General features: G+C 47.1%; 1 protein-coding gene across 1 annotated transcript in view; it reads left to right on the forward strand.

Moving 5' to 3' along the window:
• The first annotated feature begins 469 nt into the window (after positions 1–469).
• LOC144791552 (uncharacterized) overlaps positions 470–24,612 on the forward strand; it is a 28,293-nt gene continuing 4,150 nt past the window's right edge. Inside the window, exon 1 of the mRNA XM_078666269.1 lies at positions 470–624. The gene's annotated coding sequence lies outside the window, so the exon portion shown is untranslated. The remainder of the gene's footprint in view (positions 625–24,612) is intronic.

A 24,612-nucleotide genomic window follows, 5' to 3' on the forward strand; every position in this document is an offset into this window, starting at 1 on the left:
AGGTGGATAACATGGCTAAGAGCATTAGCTCTGTAATGCATGAATATCGCTGACTTTTCAGCGATATTCATGCATTGCGGCCGTTTTTTATCTCATTTGCGATAAACCTTGGTAATACCAAGGTTTATCTGCGATAAAAATCGCCGCAGCTCTGCGGTAAATTTTTGTCTGTAACCAAGCAATAGCGATAATTATCGCTATTGCTTGGTAATATGCCCCTTTGTACTTAAAAGAACTTAGAAAAACAAGCAAACTGCTATACTAACATATAATAACCTCACTGCAGTTTATTAATTTCACTAAACTCGCCGAGAGCGGGTTCAAGCTGTGGAAGAAATCTTGTTTCTACTCTGAAACCGAAGAGGGAGAGCGGGGTTCGTCCTGCGGCGATCAGAAAAAGGCTTTACTTTCCGCTGTTCTGAAACCGAAACTGAAGCAGGGACTTCTTCAGACTGACGTCACAGGGACCAGTCGATGTCAAGAGACAAGGGAGTAAAGAAGGTGAGTAAAACACACCAGGAAGGTGGTTGTGTTTACGAGCAGGGGAGAGAGAAGCAGATACCCTCGGCTGTTGCGCACTTCTCTTTCGGAGGTCAGCTGGCTGTGGGCGCCGCGTGGATGCAGGTATTTTTCAGCCTTGCATTCTGAATTATGGGCACACAGGAGCAGGGTAAAGGTTTGTGGAAGCTCTGAATGGATACAGTGAGTGTTTTCTATTTCCCCTTTTAAGCGTGGCAAGGGAATATGCAAAAATGATCTGGCTATTCTCTTCATGTTATTGTGAGCGACGTTAAGACATCAAAATTAGGTGTGGGCGGAAGTCGCGTAAGGGGCTTTCGTGGAGAGGCATGGAGATTGAACCAAGGCTTTCAAAGAAAATTGCTATTTAATGTCAAGATCATGTGTCTTTAAAAGTAAGTCAGACAGAAAGGAGCTGGATATATTTGTCCAGAAAGGCCGATCAAGTATTCTCACATCCGTGAAGGTTACTTCTCCAATGTCTGTAGTAATCGGTCCACGCCGTTTCTTTCCTTATTGGTACCAATTATTGGTACTTTATTTTAAAGACACGTGATCTTGACATTAAACAGCAGTTTTCTTTGAAAGCCTTGAGAAAGTTGTGAAAGACGACGAAACACGTGTCGGCTGTGGCTGCGCCAATCTTGTAACCACGAAACATCTGTCAAGAATTTTGTCTGCTGAACAGATTTTTACTGGAAGAATTTTGCATTAAATAATTCAACTGGTTGGGCTCAACCAGTCTTTAAAGATTCCTTTGTTGTGCTCTGTCTACATGTTCAAATTTAAACCAAAGTACAGCACCCCTCAATCACGCTCCACCTCTTCTGGATTAGAGTTGGTGCAAAGCGCACTCTGGTTTAATGAATATTTGAGTTTGTTTTGTTGATGTGTGCTATGTTAGATTTATGCCTACTGGATACGAGTAAGCCGGTGGCAGAGGCAGACTCTATCCGCTTGTGTGCTGCAAGCATTGCACTGTGGGCGCTGATTTAGAGCGTTTTTTAATTTAATAGCGATTGTACTGCTGTTTTTTAAAACATAGTGTGAGCGAGTACTGCTGGTAGGTTTAGACGATTTGCACTGCACTTGAGCTGATATTTGTTTTAAAAATAACGTGCACTCTACTTCTGGGCTGACTAAGAGTTCGGGGGGTCACTCACCTACTGCACTCCCGCCTGGTCCGCCGCGTCCATTATGGGCGTTTGATGCGGAGGGTGAGGAGGAGCCCAGCACTTCCGGGCACATTGCAGTCAGGTCAGCGCTCTAGTTGCGCTGTACACGAGCTCAATAAAGAGTGGGGAGGAACGCGGCCACGCTGTGGAGACGAGTAAGCCGGTGGCAATGGCAGACTCTATCCGCTTGTGTGCTGCAAGCATTGCACTGTGGGCGCTGATTTAGAGCGTTTTTAATTTAATAGCAATTGTACTGCTGTTTTTTAAATCATAGTGTGAGCGAGTACTGCTGGCAGGTTCCTACGATTTGCACTGCACTTGAGCTGATATTTGTTTTAAAAATAACGTGCACTCTACTTCTGGGCTGACTAAGAGTTCGGGGGGGTCACTCACCTACTGCACTCCCGCCCCGGTACGCCGCGTCCATTATGGGCGTTTGATGCGGAGGGTGAGGAGGAGCCCAGCACTTCCGGGCACATTGCAGTCAGGTCAGCGCTCTAGTTGCCCCTCTCCCCGCCCTACTCCCTATTTATGTGTGTGGGACAGCGTCCGCGCAGCGGACGTGTGCAGAGGGCACGCCGGAGGCGCGCCGAAGTTGCGCCAAAGTTAAGCCCGTCTGCGCCCGTCCACGGCCGGACGGGGCCTGGGGCCACGACCCCTGTCCATGCTAAGCAGTTTCCCATTCACTATGGGAGACAGGAATTGCTACGGCTACCCCCACCTATGGCGGAGTCATGCTGCCACTCCATGGAGGCATTAACACTCCGAGACTGCTTACAGTGTTCCTTTAAGGGCAGGAGGGAGCCGGCTAGTGGGATATGTAATAAGAGATTCCAGGGAGGTTTGCTGAACTGCAGATCGCTCAGCAAGCACAGTAATCAGATTTGGGATCTCCTTCTGGATGAGAGGCTGGACGTTCTCTTCCTAACAGAGACTTGGTTGGGGGAGAACTCTGACCCAGACATTATAGAAGCTATCCCGCCAAGCTACACCATAGCCAGAATAGACAGGAGCGGGGGGAGGGGCGGGGGGATTGCTATAGCTATCAAGGCTCCGCTTGAATGTACTCAGGAGCCCCTAAAAATAGATAGCTGCGAGGCAGGACATTTTAATCTGAAATTAGGCCCTCAATATTCTGTTTCTGGGATCCTTGTATATAGACCCCCAGGAGGGCTTAGAGAGTTTAAAACAAGTCTGTTGGAGGGTATCGCTCATTTAGCTATAAGGAGGAGCAGGCTTTTGGTGTTAGGAGACCTCAACATACTTCTTGAGGATGAGCGGGTCAAGGAGGCCATAGACTTAAGGCAAGAGCTGCAGGCATTGCAATTGGAATTGAAAAATACTACTCTGACCCATAAGCATGGTCATTTACTGGATCCAGTGTTTATAAGTTGGGACGGAGTGGTGGCGAATACCCCCCTTCCTGTACCTTGGTCGGATCACTACTTAGTTCCCTTTAATATAAACATCTTAGCGGTAGACACACAAAGAGGGGACAATAAGAGCTACCCCCGTCGCAAATGGAAGCACTTTTCACAAGACACCTTTAGCAAACTGCTGCAGGAAGGGGGCCCGCCGGGGGGCGCTGACAGCGAAAGTGCGAATAATAAGCTAGAGGAACGCATTCTTAGTGCCCTCGACGCAGTGGCTCTGATGTGTTTATCTAAGGCAGTTAGCAGAGGCAAAAAGTCAGCTCCTTGGTTTACGCCCGATCTGCAGACTGCAAAATCTGACTGCAAGAGAATTGAGCGTAGATGGCGAGTGGACTTTTGCCCACAGATGAAGATAAACAATAGGGAGGCACAGAGGAAGTACCAAGCAATGGTGCGAGGAGCTAAAGCCACCCATTATATAATTCGTATCAGGGAGGCAGAAAACTCCTCGAAAGAACTCTTTAAGATTTTTAAGGAGATTTCTTTGGTAGTGAGCTCTAATGCCCCTGATAACAACTCGGTGGCGGAGTGCAACAGAGTAGCAGGATACTTTGCAGGGAAGTTCAGGGATATTTACGCTTCCTTTTTAAAAAAAACTGAACGTGGGTTAAGTTTTGAGGAAGTGACTGGGGTAAGCAATACGGAAAACTGTCTGGAGTGTTCTACGGTCCCGCCCCCGGAGGTGCTACGCAGCATCTGTCAAGGGGTTATGTCTGGCTCCCCTCTGGACCCGGCACCCCCTAGGGTGTTGGGAGAGAGCCTGTTGGTTCTGGAACCTTACATCAGGCATGTACTTCAGACTTTGTTTGTCTCCCAAACGCTTCCGGGAGACTGGAAGAAAGCGGTAGTTCTTCCTATAAAGAAGAAACCCAATGTGAGCCATGAAGTGCTTGAGAACCTGAGGCCAATCTCTCTACTTCCATACTTAGCCAAGGTGGCTGAGAAAGTGGCAAACTCCCAACTGATGGCACACTTAGAGAAGGCTAACATCCTGCATTCCTCCCAATCGGGTTTCTGGTCAGGTTTCTCGACTGAGACGGCCCTTCTGAGAGCGACTGAGACCCTCAGACGAGGGGCGGATGCCGGACACACCATGGCGCCGGTGATGCTAGACCTCAGTGCGGCGTTTTACACTGTTGCTCATTCCATCTTGCTGCAGTGTCTAAACAGAGCTGGTGTCACGGGTCTCGCTCTAGGGTGGCTGAAATCCTTCCTTACGGGCCGAAGCTTTCAGGTTCAACAGGGCTCTTTTCGATTGACAGAGGTGGCGTTGGAACAGGGGGTGCCTCAGGGCTCCCTGAGTCCAACTCTATTTAATTTATACATGGCCCCTCTGGCCGAAGTGGTGTAAGCGTATGGAGTGGAGTTAGTCTCCTACGCCGATGACACCCAATTGCTGATCTCCCTGTCTCAAGCACCTTCAACTGCGGCATCCATCTTTAAGGCCTGCATGCAGGTTTTGGCCTTATTGATGAACTTGCATTGTTTGAAGTTAAATGGCACCAAGACCGAGGTGCTGGTGGTTGGTGGAGCTAACCTCAGCTGGACAGCAGACTGGTGGTCACCATGCCTGGGTCCAACTCCCACTCCTTGTAAGGAGGCAAAGAATCAGGGGATATGGGTTGATCCCGCACTATCCTACGAGGGCCACATTCGTCGCCTAGTGGGAAAGTGCTTTGGGGTGTTAAAAACACTCAATCACACCTTAGATCTACTTCCTCTCGAAGCCAGACGCACCATGACCCAGGCACTTGTGACGTCCAGTATGGATTACGGGAATGTCCTGTTTTTAGGTGCCACAGAAAAAAGTCTGGGGCGCCTGCAAGTTCTTCAAAATGTGGCCGCCCGACTAGTCGTGAGACTTCCAAAAAGAGCAGCCTCTAAGCCGGCACTTGCGGCTCTACACTGGTTACCGGTCAAGAAGAGAGTTATGTATAAATTTCTCCTAATATGCCATCGGATATTATGTCATAAAGCTCCATCTTATCTCCAAGACCTGATACATAGGTATGAGCCTAGTAGAGTTTTACGTTCAGAAGGGACGGGCCAGTTGACGATCCCCCGTGTAAAAAGAGCCAAAATGGGAGGTCGATCTTTTGGAGTCGTAGCGGCTCTAAGCTGGAACAGACTCCCGATGTGCCTCAGACTGGAAAGATCGGAGGCCAAGTTCAGAAGTTTTCTTAAAACTCACCTGTACAACTTATAAAGCATAGCAGTGGGCGGGGGAGGTGTCAATGTTGCCTGGGGTTTTTCTCTCCACAGCGCGGGGACACGCCGGGATGGCGTCACCAGGCGCTTTATAAGCTACTTTATTATTATTATTATTATATGTATTAACTAAAAGAAGTGGCCAAGCCCCTGATCAGGCGACTTGGACTCTAACATGCAACAACAAGATAATAAATTGTTAGATATGTAATTTAATGTGAATTTATCAGTTTGCTAATTTGCATTCTTTTTAGGATTTAAAGCTCAAAATAACAATGCAAATGAATACATGAAAGATCACATGAATATATAATACAAATACAATTTGTGAAACATACATATTCAATCTACTATAAACATTATACGATTGCCCTATGCATTTCGAGACCTAGTCTCATCGTCAGGGGTCAATCTGAAAAAAACAATAAGAACAAAATCAAGCTGTAACCAAAATTCATTTGATGCAACATCTCAATGTTAGTACCACATACATAACATTTTAACCAACTCCACATATGTGAGAGACACCGTCACCACAGTGATTAATTATTTAGATAAACTTAAGCGGAACGGCAGATGAAATTCCGAAATTCCACTAAAAAAATCCAAAATTCAAACTATCAATGAGTAGTTCTACTCGAAAAAAATCAATTCAATGGAAGCTGAACTTCCTAATACCTTATGACGTAGATCCTTAGTGAAATGATGTTAGGTGAAGCAGCAAATATCTTCTGAGAAGGATATCAGCACATGGATTATTAGAACTCACGGATCTGTAATGAAATGGTGGAAAACTAGTAATACTGCCGCCCATTATGGGTTCAAAAAGAAAACATCAATCAACACTCGTCTTATATGCTGAAGAAGTTGGTCCATGGAGCACCCCTTTCAGAAAAAGTAGTAATGCTATCGCATAAATATTGCGCTAACGTTGGATGACATTCACCGCTGTGAGGCAGCCAAAGGACATATTCAATGATCTGAAATTTTAGCTGGGCAATCGGGTGTCTTTGCTCATGCCAATGCGTTGCTAATGGTGAAGTTAAGTTAACAGTTCTTATCCTACTTTTATGTTCGTTTGACTCTACTAAAATGACATTTTGATGACTTCGGTAAGGATTCAAGTCATTGTGCCAGTTATTTTGAAGATTAGAATAGATCAGTAATAGGCATTTCAGCTTCTTATTCAGGTTTTGGTGAAATTACCAACACATACGAGCTGGGCACACCAATTGGCAGAGGCAGATGATGTGATTTTTATTTAATTTCGAAACAGCTTACTCTACGTTGGCTGCCTCACAGCGGTGAATGTCATCCAACTTTAGCGCAATATTTACGCGATAGCATTACTACTTTTTCTGAAAGGGGTGCTCCATGGACCAACTTCTTCAGCATATAAGACGAGTGTTGATTGATGTTTTCTTTTTGAACCCATAATGGGCGGCAGTATTACTAGTTTTCCACCATTTCATTAAAGATTCGTGAGTTCTAATAATCCATGTGCTGATATCCTTCTCAGAAAGTTATTTGCTGCTCCACCTAACATCATTTCACTAAGGATCTACATCATAAGGTATTAGGAAGTTCAGCTTCCATTGAATTGATTATGTTCGAGTAGAACTACTCATTGATAGTATGAATTTTGGATTTTTTTAGTGGAATTTCGGAATTTCATCTGCGGTTCCGCGTAAGTTTATCTAAAAAATTAATCACTGTGGTGATGGTGTCTCTCACATATGTGGAGTTGGTTAAAATGTTATGTATGTGGTACTAACATTGAGATGTTGCATCAAATGACTTTTGGTTACAGCTTGATTTTGTTCTTATTGTTTTTTCAGAATGACCACCTCTTCTGGAACCAACAACTTTACTTAAGTGTTCCGGCCATTGAGTTTGCCTTGATCATCTCCAGTCTGTTCCTTCCCTTAATTAAACCCTAACACCTCATTCAACATGGTACATGTCAAACCACTTCCCCCAAATCTGTTGGTATTACCATGCGTGGGACTCTTAAAGTCAACGGGTCTCTGGAAAAGTGGAAAGTGCGAGTCTCACGCACAATGAGCTAAGACTGTAGAATGGAACAAGTTAACATTCTTTATTCCACTACATTAACCACGAGTCTCATCTGAGACAACTACGATCTGAAACATATGATTGTTCCGTTACAATGAGATATTTGTGTGATAGTAAATTATGGAAAATGTATTGACAGAAAACCGTTTGTGGAGGTGTAGAAAGTCCCCCTGTCAATAGAGCTGAATGACTGCAATAAGGAATCATCAATCTGATCAGACAAGTTATTAGTTTTCAGAAAAAGCCATAACTCTGATTGTACAAGTTATTCTTTTTTTGTTGAAGGGGATAAAAACAAGCATTGGCATAGCCAATAGGTCTTGCCTTTGGGACCTTATAAGTGTTTAGCCATGCAACAGTTGATGTTGTTGCACCAAGGATATTGTGCTGGATAACTAAACACTTATAAGGTCCCAAAGGCGGGATCTATTGGCTATGCCAATGCTTGTTTCTCTGGCTAAGTTCTCAATCTTCGGGACCAGGCAGGTCTTGCCGATACTGCTTTCACTTCCCAAGTGGCAGTGTATTTCACTTGGACATTGCTTTGGAAAGCTCTGTATTCCTGTAGGTCCTGCAAAACAACCAAATGATCATTATTGTCAAAAAGAGTTTCAGCTGCCACTGTTCGAGGTCTGGTACCCACATTCTTAACCCGAACAGGAGGTTGTAGGGTGTACGACCCCTAGGGATTTTGTTGGCATGTTATTAAGTGCCCTCTGGACCCCGTATAGGGGCTTGACCCAACTGCCACCCGAGCCTAGTACCTTAGATGTTAAGGATTGCTTTAAGTCCCAGTTTTTCCCCTCAATGACCGAATTTTGTTCTGAATGGTAGGGGGAGGAGTACTGCAAGGCCACACCCAAACTTCCCATGGCTTCTTTGCAAGCCCGAGAGCTAATGCCAATCCCTGATCGGAATGTAATATGCCAATTGCATATGCCCCGATAAAGACTAGCAAATCCTTTATAACAGTTTGGACGACAGCCGAGCACTGGGGCCAAACCCATAGGAATCTAGATCATGAATCCACTGCCACCAAGATGGACTTGTAAGCCCTGTCAGAGTGTAAGTGGACGCAGTGATCCAAATAGGCACATGTGAGATGTTTGTGGTGTACGTGCTAAGGTGTAGCCTTTCATCTGCTGGCAGATTTTGCATTTGAAGACAAATTCCTTCGTCTGTTTAGTGAGACCTGACCACCAGTAGCACTGCTTTAGTAATGAAACTGGAAAAGCAATCCCTGCATGTGGTGAACCCAGACCCTCATGTGCAGCTAGTATCAATCCCAATCTGTGATCAATGTTTGGTATTAATCTATCCCCCACTCCTGGAATTTGAGCATACAGATTGTTTTCGGCATCTAACTGGTAAAAGTACTTGAGTGGAAAGCCTTTCGGAGGTACTGAGCTGCTGCGCCTGACATTAACAGCTATCATAGTTGTTTAATCTATTCTTGTACTAGAATGAGTGATTGCAGCAACGGCAGCAGTACAAACTGTTGCCTTGACGGCTTCATTGGCCATCAAATTACTTTCAACGTGTCAAACGCTGATGACTCAATGTATGGATAAAATGAGCCCATGCAGGCCTTCTTTCAGCTTTGCAACTTGTTCCCAGAACATATTGTGCTTTATTGTGCAACTCTTGGAATCACAAAATCAATTTTAGCCCCAATAGTGAAGGTATTCATTGTACTACTGGACACAGTAAAATGATTCAAACACAGTAAGTGTGGGGAATTTGTGATCCGGATTTTGTAGTGCAGTATCAAAGCTTTTAGTCATGCCAGCTGCGCTGTACAATCCTATAGGGACTGTGTGTGTGTTTATTCAGAAAGAAACTTTCCATCAATCAATCAATCAATCAGTCAATTTGTAAAGCGCGCTACTCACCCGTGAGGGTCTCAAGGCGCTGAAGGGGCGGGGGGGTGCCGCTACAGCTCGAATAGCCAGGTCTTGAGGTGTTTCCTGAAGGTGAAATGAACCTGGGTCAGTGGTAGGTGTGCGGGGAGGGAGTTCCATGTCTTGGCTGCCAAGTGGGAGAACGCTCTTCCTCCAGTGGTGGCTCTGCGAATCCGAGGGACGATGGCAAGGGCGAGGCTGGTGGAGCGGAGCTAGTGGGTGGGACTGTAGAACGAGAGGCGGTTGTTGAGGTATTCGGGGCCCGTGTTGTGGAGTGCTTTGTGTGCATGGGTGAGCAGCCTGAACGTGATCCTCTTGCTGATGGGGAGCCAGTGCAGGTTTCTCAGGTGGGTAGATATGTGGCTGTGGTGAGGGATGTTGAGGATGAGTCTTGCGGAGGCGTTCTGTAAGCGTTGCAGGCGTTTCTGAAGTTTGGCTGTGGTTCCTGCGTACAGGGCGTTTCCATAGTCCAGTCGGCTGGCGATGAGGGCCTGGCGGACTGTCTTCCTGGTTTCGGTGGGGATCCACCGGAAGATCTTTCGGAGCATGTGCAGGGTGTTGAAGCATGAGGACGAGACTGCGTTGACTTGCTTGGTCATCGTGAGGGAGGAGTCCAGGATGAATCCCAGGTTGCGTGCGTGGTCCATGGGTATCGGTGCGGCGCCCAGCGTCGTGGGCCACCAGGAGTCGTCCCAGGCGGATGGGGATTGTCCCGGGATGAGGACCTCTGTCTTATCCGAGTTGAGCTTCAGGCGGCTGAGCTTCATCCATTCTGCGACATCTTTCATTCCGTCTTGGAAGTTAGCTCTGGCGGTGAGGGGGTCTTTGGTGAGGGAGAGTATCAGTTGGGTGTCGTCGGCGTAAGAGATGATGTTGATGTTGTGTTTGCGTGCTATGGCGGCGAGGGGGCTCATGTTATGTTATGTTATGTTATCCATTTTGAAAAGCGCACAGCTGCCCCAGCAAAGGGGCGTCCCGGCCCTACCACATGAGGAAAGGATAACAATGTGGGCCAACCTAAAAGGAATTGACAGGGTGAAGACTAGGGTGAAGGGAACAAGATGGTCTTGATAGCCTTTCTGAAGGACGACAGACAATCAATAGCACGGATATGTACCGGGAGGGATTTCTATAGCTTAGGCGCCAGGTATCGGATGGCCCGACCACCTGTCCTGGAAAGCCTGATTCTAGGCACCGTTGTTAAGTATAGCTCTGCTGAGCGGAGAGGGCGCGAAGGAACATAATGTGAGATCAGGTTACTAAGCAGGATTTTTCAGAATTTTAAGGAAATACAAAGTGTCTTGAAATGAATGTGTCTGTCAATGGGGAGCCAATGCAGTTTTCGGATAGTGCTGGAAGCTGAGCAAAAACATGGCAAACCCACCAGAGCTCTAGCCGCAGCATTTTGAACGTGTTGCATTCTTGTAATTTCTGCCTTGTTCGCCCCCAGAAGGAGGGAATTAGAGTAATCGAGCCGTGATAGGATGGTAGCTTGCACAATGAGTTGGCGAACCGAGGGGGCAAAGTATTTTAGAATGGGTCTTAGGCCTCGCAAGGTGCCAAAACAGGAGGCGGCTAACTGCTTAGTATGGGTCTGGAAGGAAAGGGAAGAGTCCATCATGACCCCCAGGTTCTTCACTACATTTTTTGTGGAGGCAATTGTTCCCAGGGCTGCCGGCCACCACTGATCATTCCATAGATTGACGTGCTTACCCAACAACAAAACCTCAGTTTTCCCGGCATTTAGCTGTAGACAATTGGCTGCCATCCAATTGGCCACTGCCGTCATGCCGTCTTTGAATTTGGAGGCTGAGGGGGAAGAACCGTCCGCCAAGGTGACCACTAGCTGCGTGTCGTCAGCATAGGAGACAATCGTAAGGTCCCATAGCTTGGCGACCGCAGCTAGAGGCTGGACGTATATGTTGAAGAGCAGTGGGCTCAAGGCTGAGCCCTGGGGCACCCCTTGACCAATGGTATGGGTCTGAGAAGAATAAGGGGGTACTGAGACTCGGAATGATATGTTAGTTAGGAATGAGCGAAGCCAGTCTAAGGCTATGCCTTCTATCCCTACTTCCTCGAGTCTCCGGATTAGAAACTCGTGGGACACCGTGTCAAAGGCGCCGCTGAGATCTAGCAAAATCAGCGCCGCACTTTGACCTCCATCCACGAGAGATCGTAGTTGCTCGGTGGTGGCCAAAAGGGCCGTTTCTGTACTATGACCCGTTCGGAACCCATTTTTCGTTGTATATTGACCCCCTTATCCCAAAAATTTTATTGTCTGAACAGATTACTCCAGTGACACTGAATGGCCACACGAAAAAACTTCTGGCCTACGCTGACGACCTGGCAATCATAACAACGGCCCCTCAACAAGCTATGGTCGAGATATGCCAGCTGGCTAAAGATTTCGGTATACGGTCAGGGTATCGTCTGAATGAGGAAAAGAAACAAATTATATGTACAAGTAATATTAATAAGCTAGATCAAAGATATGTGGAATCAGCGGTGTATCTGGGGGTAAGGGTGAATGCCAATGTAAATATGATAATTGCGGATAATTATATGCCACTGATAGATTCAATCACAAAGGAGCTTAAGAGGATAGATATTTTGCACCTCTCACTGATCGGTAGGGTAAATGTATTAAAAATGACCATGTTCCCTAAACTTCTGTATTTATTCCGGGCCATCCCTTTGCTGTTGGAAGAATGGATGATCAGGAAAATAGAAGCAATGTTTATCCGTTTTATCTGGCAATATGGGAAAATTAGGAGATCAACTGCTCACATGTCCCTACCACTTGAGAGGGGTGGTTTGGAGATGCCTAATATCAGGTTGTATCATTGGACATGTCTTTTGGTTCAAATGAATGTATTGTTTCAACATGATCTGGAAACAGTAGAATCCCAGCCAGGTCACCAGGTGCTTCCCTCCATCTTCGAGCTCTTAGTGGGTAGCAAAGCAACAGGGTTATTGTTCTGTGAAATTGATCGGAAGTACTATAAGAGGGCCAAATACAAGATACTAATGGGGGCATGGGGAACCTGGAAATCGGTAAGAAAATTTTTGAAAATCCCCAAAATTCATGTTAACATCGATCTCTGGAAATCAAGTATCTTTGCCCATCTAGGCCAAAATAGAAATAGCCGGCTCTGGTGGGAGTCGGGAGTCAGGTCCCTAGGGGATGTTATGCTAGGCAATGAGATTCTTAGCTTTAATGTTCTTCAGCAAACATTTGGGCTCCCAGTTAGCCAGTGGTTTCTATATGGGCAGATTATACAAACTATCCGCTCATTTAGGCCGAGGGTATCCCTTATGCTGAGCAACCCAATAGTAGAATATTTGAAAAGGGGAGGGAGAAAAATTGGGATCGGGTATAAAAATCTCCAACAAGAGCTGGAGGATGATATGGAAAAAACAGAAACTACCCTAGCTCAGAAACTTGGTGATCCAGATGTGGACCTAGACCTAGCCCTAGTCTTGAATAAGAAGATCTTTAGGTCCTCAAATTTGAGGGCCCAGCATTATAAGACCCTTTTTAATTTATATTATACACCAGCAAAATTATTGGCCTGGGGGGTTAGAGATAATGATATGTGCCCCAGATGTAATATGGGTCCAGCTGATCTCCTCCATATGTTTTATAAATGTCCGAATCTAACACCGATTATTAGTGAGATACAGCTATTTTTGGAGGGGCTGCTAGAACAAAACATCGTTCTATCCCCTGCCGTTGTTTTAATAGGTATGGATGGCAAACTGAGAGCAGAAGCTGGAGTCGAAGCCTTGGTTTTTATTTCAGTGGCTATATTGCGTCTATTAATTTCCGCTGGATGGAAAGATCCTACAGCACCTACATTTCAGCAGTGGCTAACTAGGCTATTAGGAATGCACAATATCGAGGAATGCCTGTATGATTTTAAGGGTAAGAAAACAAGAGAACTGGGCAGAAATATATGGGCTCCCGTTAAGAAATGGAGGGTGTCCAGACATTGAAAATATAAAGGCGCAATAGGAATTGCCTATGGTTTATGATTAGCATATCTATGCCTACTGTAGTATTTTCTCTGTAACCCTGTTTATCTAATTTATGGTATTTATCATCTATTGCTGTATCTGTATTTATTGTATGTATCTATATTGTCCATTGTATTTATTCTGATTGTGTAATGAAATGATATCTGTAATGCTTCTTTCACCTCTTTTTATCCGAAACATCTCATTAAAAAAATAAAAAAAAAAGAAAGGGAACCCATTCTGAGAAGGGTCTAAGATACAGTTATTATTCACGAACTGGGTTAGTACGTTGTTGACGTGAGCTTCCGTGATTTTTGCCACCCAGGGTAGGAGGGATATTGGCCGGAAATTTTCCAGTTTATTGGGGTCTGCATTGGGTTTTTTTAAATTGGGGACACCCAGGCATGTTTCCAGGGGGTCGGAACAGTCCCGGATAGAAGGGAGCTGTTAATTATATTACAGAAAGGCTCCCTGAAGATGGGGAGGCAATCCTTAAATTGAGATGGTTGCAAGGGATCCAGGGGAAAGCCCGACTTGATTTTACCACTAAGCCGAGTAAATGCAGCCTCCGAGAGGGGCGGGATGGACATCAGGGAGACCCTAGGTTCCACTCTAGGCCCAACATAGGCTGGGGGTGTGAAGGGATCAGGAAAGTATAAGTAGATAGTACGCACTTTATTGACAAAAAAAATTGTTAATTCGACCCATAAGAGCGTGGAAGGTACAACTGGGGTACTTGCTTTCCTGGTCCTGAGGTCTTTAAGGATTTTAAAAATACATTTGGTGGGGTTATGACTGGAGCTAATCTCCATGGCATAAAAGGATGCACATGTTTTACAGACGGCTTTGTGATAGACTTTTATCTTTGCCAAATAATGTCTTTTTTTCTCCGGTATGTAATCTTTCCTCCAGTCGCGTTCAGCCTTTTTGCAGGCTTTTTGCAAAATGGTTGGAGAGTTATTGTACCAAGGATTGGAGGTAGAAGTACGACCTTTCACCCATTTTGCTGGAATTAGGGCGTCAAGACCTCGCAAGATCCTTTCGCAGAAGCGATCGTAGTCTCGATAATTGTCAAGAGGATTGGCATTAAGAAAATGGTGAAAGTCATCCAGCTTCAGCTTGTGGCAAGGCCGTTCAAGGACCGATCTTGGGGTTTCGTTCTTAGGGGGCTCAATGAGAGGGACGAACCATCTGACCAGGTTGTGGTCCGTCCAGCCCATGCGAGTGGGTTGATCCATAGTAATTGAGTGAAGATTGGTAAATAATGGATCAAGCAGGTGTCCTGCTCAGTGCGTAGATCCAGGGACTAGTTGGTCCAGCTGGAGAGCAGCAAGGTCTGCTATGAAAGTGGCATTGTCTTGGATCTGGTCCAAGTGAAGATTGAGGTCGCCAAAAATGCTAAAATTAGCCAAACCTGCTGCAAGCTCACTAACAACCTCGGGGATATTAAAGAGGGTAGGGCTGAGTGAGGAGCACTGGGGTACGCCGCAGATGATCTTGGTGGCCTCGGAGCGGAAGGGTGGGAGGCAGACTCTCTGGGTTCTGTCGGAGCGGAACGATGTGTTCCAGTTCAGGGCCTTTCCTTGGATCCCAGTGTTGTAGAGGCGGATTATTAGGGTGCGGTGGCAGACGGTGACAAAGTCTGCCGAGAGGTCAAGGAGGATGAGGGCAGCTGTCTCTCCGTTGTCCATCATGGTCCTGATGTCATCGGTGGCTGCGATGAGGGCAGTCTCGGTGCTGTGGTTGGCTCGGAATCCGGACTGGGACGGGTCGAGCGAGTTGTTTTCTTCGAGGAATGCAGTCGGCTGTTTGTTGACAGTCTTCTCGATGACTTTGGCCGGGAAGGGGAGGAGAGAGATGGAGCGGAAGTTCTTGAGGTCTTTGGGGTCCGATGTTGGTTTCTTCAGTAGGGCGTTGATTTCTGCGTGTTTCCAGCTTTCAGGGACTGTGGCTGATTTGAAGGAGCTGTTAATGACGTTCCGGAGGTGGGGTGCGATGATGGTGTCGGCTTTGTTGAAGATATGATGAGGGCATGGGTCGGAGGGGGAGCCGGAGTGGATGCTGTTCATGACGTGGGTGGTGTCTTCGGTGCTGATGGGTGTCCATGCGTTGAGGCTGGGGTTGGGGGTCGTTGGATTGGTGGTTGGAGGCGGGGTCTGGGGTCCGAAGCTGTTGTATTTGTCTGTGATCTTGCGGTGGAAGAATGTGGCGAGGGAGTGTTACAATGATGGAAGGTCCAGAGGTGGTAGGTTTCAAGTAGGTATTTATTGAGATACAAGGTGATGTTAAAGCCAGGATGTAAAGTAGGCCAGTAAGTATCCTTGTAAATATGCCCCACCAGGAGCTGTCCTCCTGGCAGCTCAGCCTTCAGTCACCAACTGAATCTGTACACTCATCCAACATTCTATGACATGTACAAGATTCCACACAGGGAGCAGGGGAAGAAAGAGAATAAAGAAATACCCATACAACAGGGAGTTGCAGAGGTCTTGTGATGGTGAGATGTCGTTGTTTCTGGCGCTGGGATTGGAGAGCTCTTTGATGATGCTGAAGAGTTCCTTGCTGTTGTGGGCGTTGTTCTCCAGCCGCTCTTTGAACTATGTCCTTTTGGTGGTGCGGATCATCTGGTGGTATTCGCGGGTGGCGTTTTTTTACGGGTAGTCATGTTTTCTTGTGTCCGCTGGTAGCGCCAGGCTTTTTCGAGGGTTCGGCATGATTTCTTTGCGATTTTGAGGGCGTCCGTGAACCATGCGGGTTTTCTGTTGCTAGTCTTGCCTGGTTTTTTTTTCAGAGGAGCGAGGTTGTCGGCGCAGTTGGTGATCCACTGTGCGAGTTTGTGCGCTGCGTCGTTGGTGTCGGGGGTGTCGGCAGGTGGGTTCTGGCTCAGTGCTGTGGTCAGTTAGTCTGTGGTGACTTTGCTCCAGCATCTGCGGGGGATCTGTGGTGTCTGGGGGTGACAGGTGGTCTTTTTGAAGGTGAAGTGGATGCACCTGTGATCGGTCCAGTGTAGTCCGGAGGAGTGGCTGAAGGAGACGTGGTTGCTGGCGGAGAAGATGGGGTTGAGTGTGTGACCGGCGAGGTGGGTGGGCGTGTCCACCAGTTGCTTGGGTCCGAGGTTGGCGAGGTTGTCGAGCACGGTGGTGGTGTTGCTGTCGTTTTTCTCCAGGTGGAAGTTCAGGTCCCCTAGGAGAATGTACTCTGGAGAGGCTAGGGCGTGCGGGCTGATGAAGTCGGCGATGGTCTCACTGAATTGTGTTTGTGGGCCCGGGGGTCTGTAGATGAGGGTTTCTCTAAGGGTGGACTGGGGGTCGGTGTGGATCTGGAAGTGTAGGTGTTCGGCGGTGGTGAGTGTGTCTTCGGCGTTGGTCGTGACGCTGATGGTGTTCCTATAGATGATGGCGATTCCTCCTCCAGTGTTGTTGACGCGGTCCTTCCAGGTGATTTTGTAGCCGACTGGGATGGTTATGGCGATGTCGGGGGCCGAGGAGGCGTTCATCCAGGTTTCCGTGAGGAAGGCGACGTCTGGTGCTGTAGTATCGAGGAGTTCCCAGAGTTTGACGGCGTGTTTGTGGATGGAGCGGGTGTTGAGCAGGATGCACTTGAGGCGGTTGTTGTTGTCGTTGCTGTGTTCAGTGGGCGGGGTGCTGGTTCGGAGGCAGGTGAATTTGCAGGCTTGGCAGGTGAAGGGACCATGGGTGTGCTTCGGGGTGGCTTGGTAGCAGGTGGGTGGTCGTCTGGTGTTGAATGCCTTGAGGGCGGTGGATTCGTATCTCAGTCTGGTAGCTTGCCGTTGGCGGGGGCCAGGGGTTCTGGCGCTGGGCACGGTCCAAGCGTGGACGGGCGCAGACGGGCTTGCCGCTGCACGGTCGCTTTGCGGTCTCCATAAGAGGGAAACCAGGAGGGAGGAGCAGCTGGGTGGTGGGAGCGGGGCGGCAAATGGGCTTTGAGGGGGCGGGGCCGCAGGGAGGCAGCGGCGGGAAAGTGCGGGAGGGTGGAGGAGCAGCAGTGTGGACAGCAAGCGCTGGATCAGCGCAGTGAAGGCAAGGCAGCAGGCAACAGCAGGCAGCAGCGGCGTGGGGGCGACCTGGCCTGAGGGCAGGTCAGAGGTCGCTCCCTGCGCCACTTCGTGGTCCCCTTAAGAGGGGAACCGGGAGGTAGGGGCAGCTAGGTGGCAGGAGCAGGGTGGCGAATGGGCTTTGAGGGGGCGGGCCGCAGGGAGGCAGCGGCGGTAAAAGGCGGGAGGGTGGGAGGAGCAGCAGTGGGGACTGCGAGCGCTGGTTCAGCGCAGTGAAGGCAAGGCAGCAGGCAACAGCAGGCAGCAGTGGCGTGGGGGCGACCTGGCCTGAGGGCAGGTCAGAGGTCGCTCCCTGAACCTTTTCGTGGTCCCCTTAAGAGGGGAACCGGGAGGGAGGAGCAGCTGGGTGGCAGGAGCGGGGCGGCGAATGGGCTTTGAGGGGGCGGGGCCGCAGGGAGGCAGCGGCGGGAAAGTGTGGGAGGGTGGGAGAAGCGGCAGTGGGGACAGTGAGAGCTGGATCAGCGCAGTAAAGGTAAGGCAGCAGGCAACAGCAGGCAGCACCGGCGTTGGGGGCGACCTGGCCTGAGGGCAGGTTCAGAGGTCGCTCCCTGCGCATCTTCGCGGTCCCCTTAAGAGGGGAACCGGGAGGGAGGAGCAGCTGGGTGGGGGGAGCGTAGCGGCGAATGGGCTTTGAGGGGGCCGGGCCGCAGGGAGGCAGCGGCTGTAAAGTGCGGGACGGTGGGAGGAGCGGCAGTGGGGACAGCGAGCACTGGATCAGCGCAGTGAAGGCAAAGCAGCAGGCAACAGCAGGCAGGAGCGCCGTGGGGGCGAACTGGCCTGAGGGCTGCATACGATCCTGATCCTGCATACGCCCTTTCACAATTACACATGCCGCAGAATATAACTTGTTCGATCCTATGGCAGGTTGAGTAGATCCATCGGTATGAATGATACATTCATATCGATCCGGAGGCATAATTTCATTCGGCAGAGTATATACTTTTATGTATTGCAGGAATGCTTGTGTTTGTAATATTCTGTGAAGGTGAGGGATGCACACCTGATATTTTTTTTTAACATTTCATCCAAACTTTCTCTCTTTAATTAGTGTTAGCGTGCAGATTGGTGATGTGGCATGCCCAAATGCCACCAGGTACGACCATGGTAAATACAAATGGGACACATTCATGCCCCAGCCAAATGCACAGCTTAGTGCCGTCCTTGCGACATTCAAAACTCTGACAGTTTCCTCCAAATCTTCATTTTTAAACTTTTTCGTTCTCTCCTTTGTTTTGCAAGTTTTCTCAATCTCTTGTTTTAGAATCCACATGTGGAATGTGTGCTTATTTTCAATTTTCATATATTTACTCTGTGCCCATCCGGACCTCTTGAATAAATACGATCAATGCCGGGCTCATCTCAAGCGGTGTTTAATTCATAAAAACCCAATGCATTTCGGGCGACGCAGCGCCCTTCTTCGGGGGTCACTAAAAATAATAAAACATGTGCCAATTAATCATCCATTAACAAATGTGCATTAAAAAAGGCAAATGAACAACTTGCAGGTTTTTGTCAAAGTGTTAATTATGTATCCTGCTACCACCTCTGCATCATGGTTCCTAACGATCCTGTTTCATTCTTACAGGTCATGATGAACTCAGTACATTAATCCTCCCTATGTTCCAACCTCAAAGGTCAGCAGTGTATATTTATGTCACTCCGTTATCCAAAGGCCGTTTCATCCCGCTTTTTTCTCCCACCCCTATTCATGTAGAAACATTTGATTCTGCACTTGTAAATAAAGTCATGCAAACCCTTCAACACGAGATTCTACCAAAACATTAGTTCAGCATCATCACAGATTCACAGAAAATGCTCAAGATGTCTCAAATTTGCACATTCTTATGGTGCGCACTATCGCTACCTTTTTTATTTTTAACCTTTAAATACTATACTTCCTGTGCATTCGTATTCCCAGTCTAAACAAGTGATTCTATCTGAGTCTCACATTTCCAAAGATTCCACGAACTCATGTACCTGCCGCCTGAGTGAAAAAAGCCTCTCCTCTGAACCAACTAATACAGCGTGACGTTAATCTATATCACCTGCCTCTTTATCAACCAGCTCACCCGCCCTCCTTAGTCCCTATTGGCTCGATATCCCCTTGTTTTGGATTGGTCAAGAGATAGCTTTGACCTCCTTCCTGTGTACTTCGCCCCAACACGATAAACTCTATACCCCATAATGCAATATTCTTGTATCCCTGCTTAGTCCGTTTCCTTTCTATTTTGCACATCGCCTGGAAGTTATAAAACACAACCCTTTAGAGTCCAAAGAAATGATTCTTCTTCGGCGCTCTATGTTTGAAAAGCTCGAGAAGAGCCTGATGTTTCACCAATCACGTGGGTTCTTTAATCCATTTTCTCCTTTGTTCATACTTTGTCCTAGATGGGTGCAGTCCCTGAGTGGGCATAGTTACGAAAATTCTGTGAAGGTGAGGGATGCACACCTGATATTTTTTTTAACATTTCATCCAAACTTTCTCTCTTTAATTAGTGTTAGCGTGCAGATTGGTGATGTGGCATGCCCAAATGCCACCAGGTACGACCATGGTAAATACAAATGGGACACATTCATGCCCCAGCCAAATGCACTGCATTTGGCTGGGGCATGAATGTGTCCCACTTGTATTTACCATGTATTTACTATGTATTTACTGTGTTTGTAATATAGCATCAAATCTATAGTGTACATCTGTTGCAGCCAGAGAGTTATCCCATTTAATCCATCTTGGATATATTGTGTTAGCATTCGGAATACTTGCTTTCATAAAGGCCTCTAGGGTCATTACTGGGATAACAACAATTATTCGTCTTGCCTGAGCCAGGGCTCTCTCTCTCGTTACAGCCGTCTGTACAGCTGTGAGAATTTAATCAGTGGGTTCAAAACTCATTTCAGCGTGTGTGTATAAATGTGATTTGTAAGCTATAGGTACTGTATCACCTTCATTGACAGTGATATAGGTATTAACCCTGGGCGTAGTTCGCAAAGTAGCGCTACGTGTAGCTATGGGAAGTGCACTTCGCAATACGCAAGCTACGTGTATCTACGTGAACTGCGTAGTGCAGTAGGGAAAATGCTGTTCGCACTTATTGCACAGTGCCGGATGCTTGTCCGCACTGTGCAATCATTGCAAACAGCATCTTGCACAGTGCAAGCGGTTGTTTTCTGCCGCTCTAGTAGTTTGTACTCGAGCTGCAGCTTTCTCAACGCGGACTGGTAGTTTCTCATCGCAAACGGTCGTGAGAATACGCGACCACTCGCAATGAGAAACCTGACCTCCCCGCATTGAGAATCTCGCCGGGAAGTTTATTTTCCATGCTCGCAATCGGCAACTTGATGTTGCTGATCGCGAAGGAGGAAAAAGTCTCGCCGGGATGTTATTTTGCTTGTGGTCGCCAACTTGACGTTTAGGACCGCGAGCAAGCAAAAAATGCCTTCTATGCTACGCTACGCGTTTTTGCACTGTACTACATGCAATTCGCATAGTTGCGCAAACTACACATGCACTGAGAGCATAGCGTAGTCCTATGCCCAGGGTTAATAGGTCTACCCTGTTGGTCCATCAACTATGCAGATTACCAGGTTAGTTGTGTTGACACTTGTGTGTAAATGCCTGGAAGCTAACATATCAGCTTGAACGGTACGTAAAATATCAGTATGTTCCTGTGTGCAGTGTTGCACTGAAAAGTCAGATCTAATTATGTCGTAGAATGTTTTACCCTATTCTAAAAAATGTGTCACCAGGATTTTGCCTTCACTTGATAACTCGTATCCCAGAACCAGGACACTAAGGTGGCCTTTTTTTGATTTCTTGAAATTAAATTTGTAGCCCAGGTAAGCAAACCCCACTATTATGTTGTTCACCCTAGCCAAATGATCCATTAATTCATTGTCCGTCAGATAAATATAATCTGGATAGGACACTGGCCTCATCAATTCTTTGAAGTAACTGTCACTCTGGCTGAAAACAGCCCAATGCCGCTGAGACCTTAGCCCTGAAAGTGCAGTCAAATGTCAATCAATCATGTGTTTGTATAGCGCTAGCTACCCACCCAAGAGGGTCTCAAGGTGCTGAGGCAAGGGGAGGAGGAGCGGGGAACGGTGCGCAGATCCCAGCAAGGTCACAGAGTTCCATCGAAGAGCGGGGTCTTAGTCTTGAGGTTCTTTAAGAACTTGGGTAGTGAAGGAGTCTGTCGGAGGTGAAGAGGGAGGGAATTCCATGTCTTGGCAGTGAGGAGGGAGAAGGAGCGTGCTCCTGCTCTGGTTTTCTTGATGTGAGGTACATTCGCAAGGGAGAGATAGGTTGAGCGGAGCAGACGTTGGGGAGCATGGTAAGTGAGGCGGAGGTTCAGGTTTGTGGGTCCCGTGTTATGAAGGGCCTTGTGAGCGTGGGTGAGAAGCTTGAAGGTGAATCTCTTCTCAAGGGGGAGTCAGTGGAGAGCCTGTAGGCGTTGGTTGATGTGGCAGTGGCAGGTAGGTTGAGGACTAGTCTAGTGGCGGTGTTCTAGACGTTCTGGAGCTTGTGGGTGAGGTTCTTATGGATCCCAGTGTACAGTGCATTGCATTAGTCCAGTCTGCTATGGAAGAGGACATGTGTGACGATTTTCCTGTGTTCAGGAGGATCCATTTGAAGGTATTTCGGAGTAAGCGGAGGGTGTAGTAGCAGGAGGAGGTGACAATGTAGATCTGGCGGTCCATTTTGAGTTCAGAGTCCAGGATGATTCTGCGATTGCGTTTGTGATCCGTGGGGGGGTCCCCAAGGCAGGGGGCCACCAGGTGTCGTTCCAGGCATTGGGGTGTGGGGCCATGATGAGCACCTTGGTTTTGTCCGTGTTAAGTTGAAGGCAGCTGTACTTCAACTGGCGACGGCTTCAATTTCATCTTGAAAGTTGTGTTTGCTGATGTTGGGTTTGTTGGATAGGGAGAGGATGAGTTGGGTGTTGTCTGCGTAGGATGTGATATTGAGTCCGTATGATCTGACGATGGACATGAGCATACCATGTAGATGTTGAACAGGGTCGGGCTGATGGAGGACCCTTGTGGGACTCTGCAGGAGGTCAGAGTGGGTTCTGAGAGGAACGGAGTGAGTCTGACCTGTTGCGTTCTGCCGGAGAGGAACAAGAGGATTCAGTCGAAGGCCTTGTTCTGGATTCCTACTTTGTAGAGCCTGCGGGCTAGGGTGCGATGAGAAACAGTGTTAAATGCCACGGACAGGTGGAGGAGGATGAGGATCTACTTACAAGCACTATATTCTGGCAGAAAAAAAACATTTGAGATGTCTAGTGTTCTGTATTTTTTCTGCACAATGTTATTCATTAGTGTGGCACTGTGTGCATTCTGTACTGCAAATGTGCATGTGGATGCATTTAAATGTCTGTAATCTGAGACTAAAGGATATGAATTGTTGGGTTTCATTATGGGAAACAAAGGATTATTCATAGATGAGGTGCAATTCTGTATTACACCCTGGTACTGAAGTTGATCTAAGATCTCTCTCATTTGTTTCTTTGCTTAATGTTCAATTACGTACTGTCTCTGTGGTTAAGGGATTGTTTTTTAACGGGATCTCGTGATAAAGAGACTCATCAACCCATCCAACATGATTGTGTATAGAGGAGGTGCAAAAGCTGATGCCCACTCCTGTGCGTTTACATTTTTAACTGATTCTGCTACGAGGTCCGAGAAAGCAGATAAAACTTATTCTTCCCCCATTGGGCAATCTATTACGAACTCAGGTGACCAATACTTTTTAGCCAAAAGAATGTTGTAACTATATGTCCTGACCTCCCAAAAGAGACCATTCACCTGTCCTCGTATGTCCCCCTTTATTTGTAGCCTTATTTTGTGTAAACAATGTGGGACACTTATTCTTGAATCAGGTGTTTTTACTGTGATGTATTCACTCAGCGCTACTACTTCCAGAAAAACCATCAGGTTCTGGCGAGATATTGTGACTTCTGCTGCGCTGGCCAGCATCATCACTGCCCATTCCCCATTCAGAAGCAGTGTCCTCATCAGCCTGGCATTTCTGACATTAATCCCTGCTACCTTTATGTTTTTGAATTGAGGTTTTGTGGATTTCTGTTTATCTTCTTGTTTGATAATGTAGTCTGAAGTGCAATGTGTTTCCCGCTTTGGCTTGAGTTGCTCTTCTGATCTTTGCTGTGACCGTTTCTCAGATTGATCCTGAAAGGAACAAGAGGAATGTGTATCAGTATCCTGACATCTGTCAGGATTACCAATATTATCATGGTTTCTGAGATTGTATCTCTTTTCAGTGCGTTCCTGTTGAGGAGACGCACACCGTTATTGTTGTTTATTGTTTTGTTTATTATCCCATTTCTTTTCAGAAGAATTGGGTGCTTGCTTAGAGTTATCCTTTTCAGAATTACCCTTTACCACCGGCTTCCCAGGTTTGGCTCCCAGTGTATCTCTTCCCAGAGAAGCGTATGTTTCTGCGATAATCTTAGGTAACTCCCTCGCCTGCTGTCTATGAGTGGTATAGCCATCCTGTCTACCTCCACTTTTATGTTGCTGAACATAATTGCAGAAACTTGGGCAAAAAACTTGGGGAAAATTGCCTATTACTTTTATCCCTAAGTCCAGGGAAGGGAAGGTTCTGCCCCGTACTCATTCTGTATTTCTTTTAATACCTCTGGTATTACTGCTATTGAAGGGGTACCATGAGTTCTGGTATAAACAGCAGTGAAGACTGTATCTAAGTGGCACAATCTTCTATTGGGGGCTCCATCCCCATTGGCAAGCAAATTGTTAAAATTCTGTGTTGTTCCTGTGGGTCCGTACAGGGAAAAATTGCTTCAAACTGTGCTTTTTTTTGTGCTATCCAGAAGGGTACTTGCTCCCTATTTGTAGGAATCTTTCCCATTACAGCATTCAGCATTTAAGGGCTGAAACCTTATTACCCAATTGAGGTTGTGCAGCAGGAGCAGCCCTCACAGGTTGAATTATAAATGTTTGCATTATGAATTGTGTAAGACTTCTGTAAATATTTACTAAATCTTCGTATAGTGTGTGTATTTCAGCTGCTGGTGACCTCTGACTGTCTGGATGTGGTGTATACGAAGTTAAGACCAGCCAGGTCGCTCCTTCTTTAATGAGTGAACTGAGTCTCACGTTTTCTATGTTGTGGGGGATGGCACCTTTAAACCAATTTATAAAAGGTCTTCTATGTCCACGTATGGAAA

This window comes from Lissotriton helveticus, chromosome 11 (assembly GCF_964261635.1).
Source record: "Lissotriton helveticus chromosome 11, aLisHel1.1, whole genome shotgun sequence".
Lineage (NCBI taxonomy): Eukaryota > Metazoa > Chordata > Amphibia > Caudata > Salamandridae > Lissotriton > Lissotriton helveticus.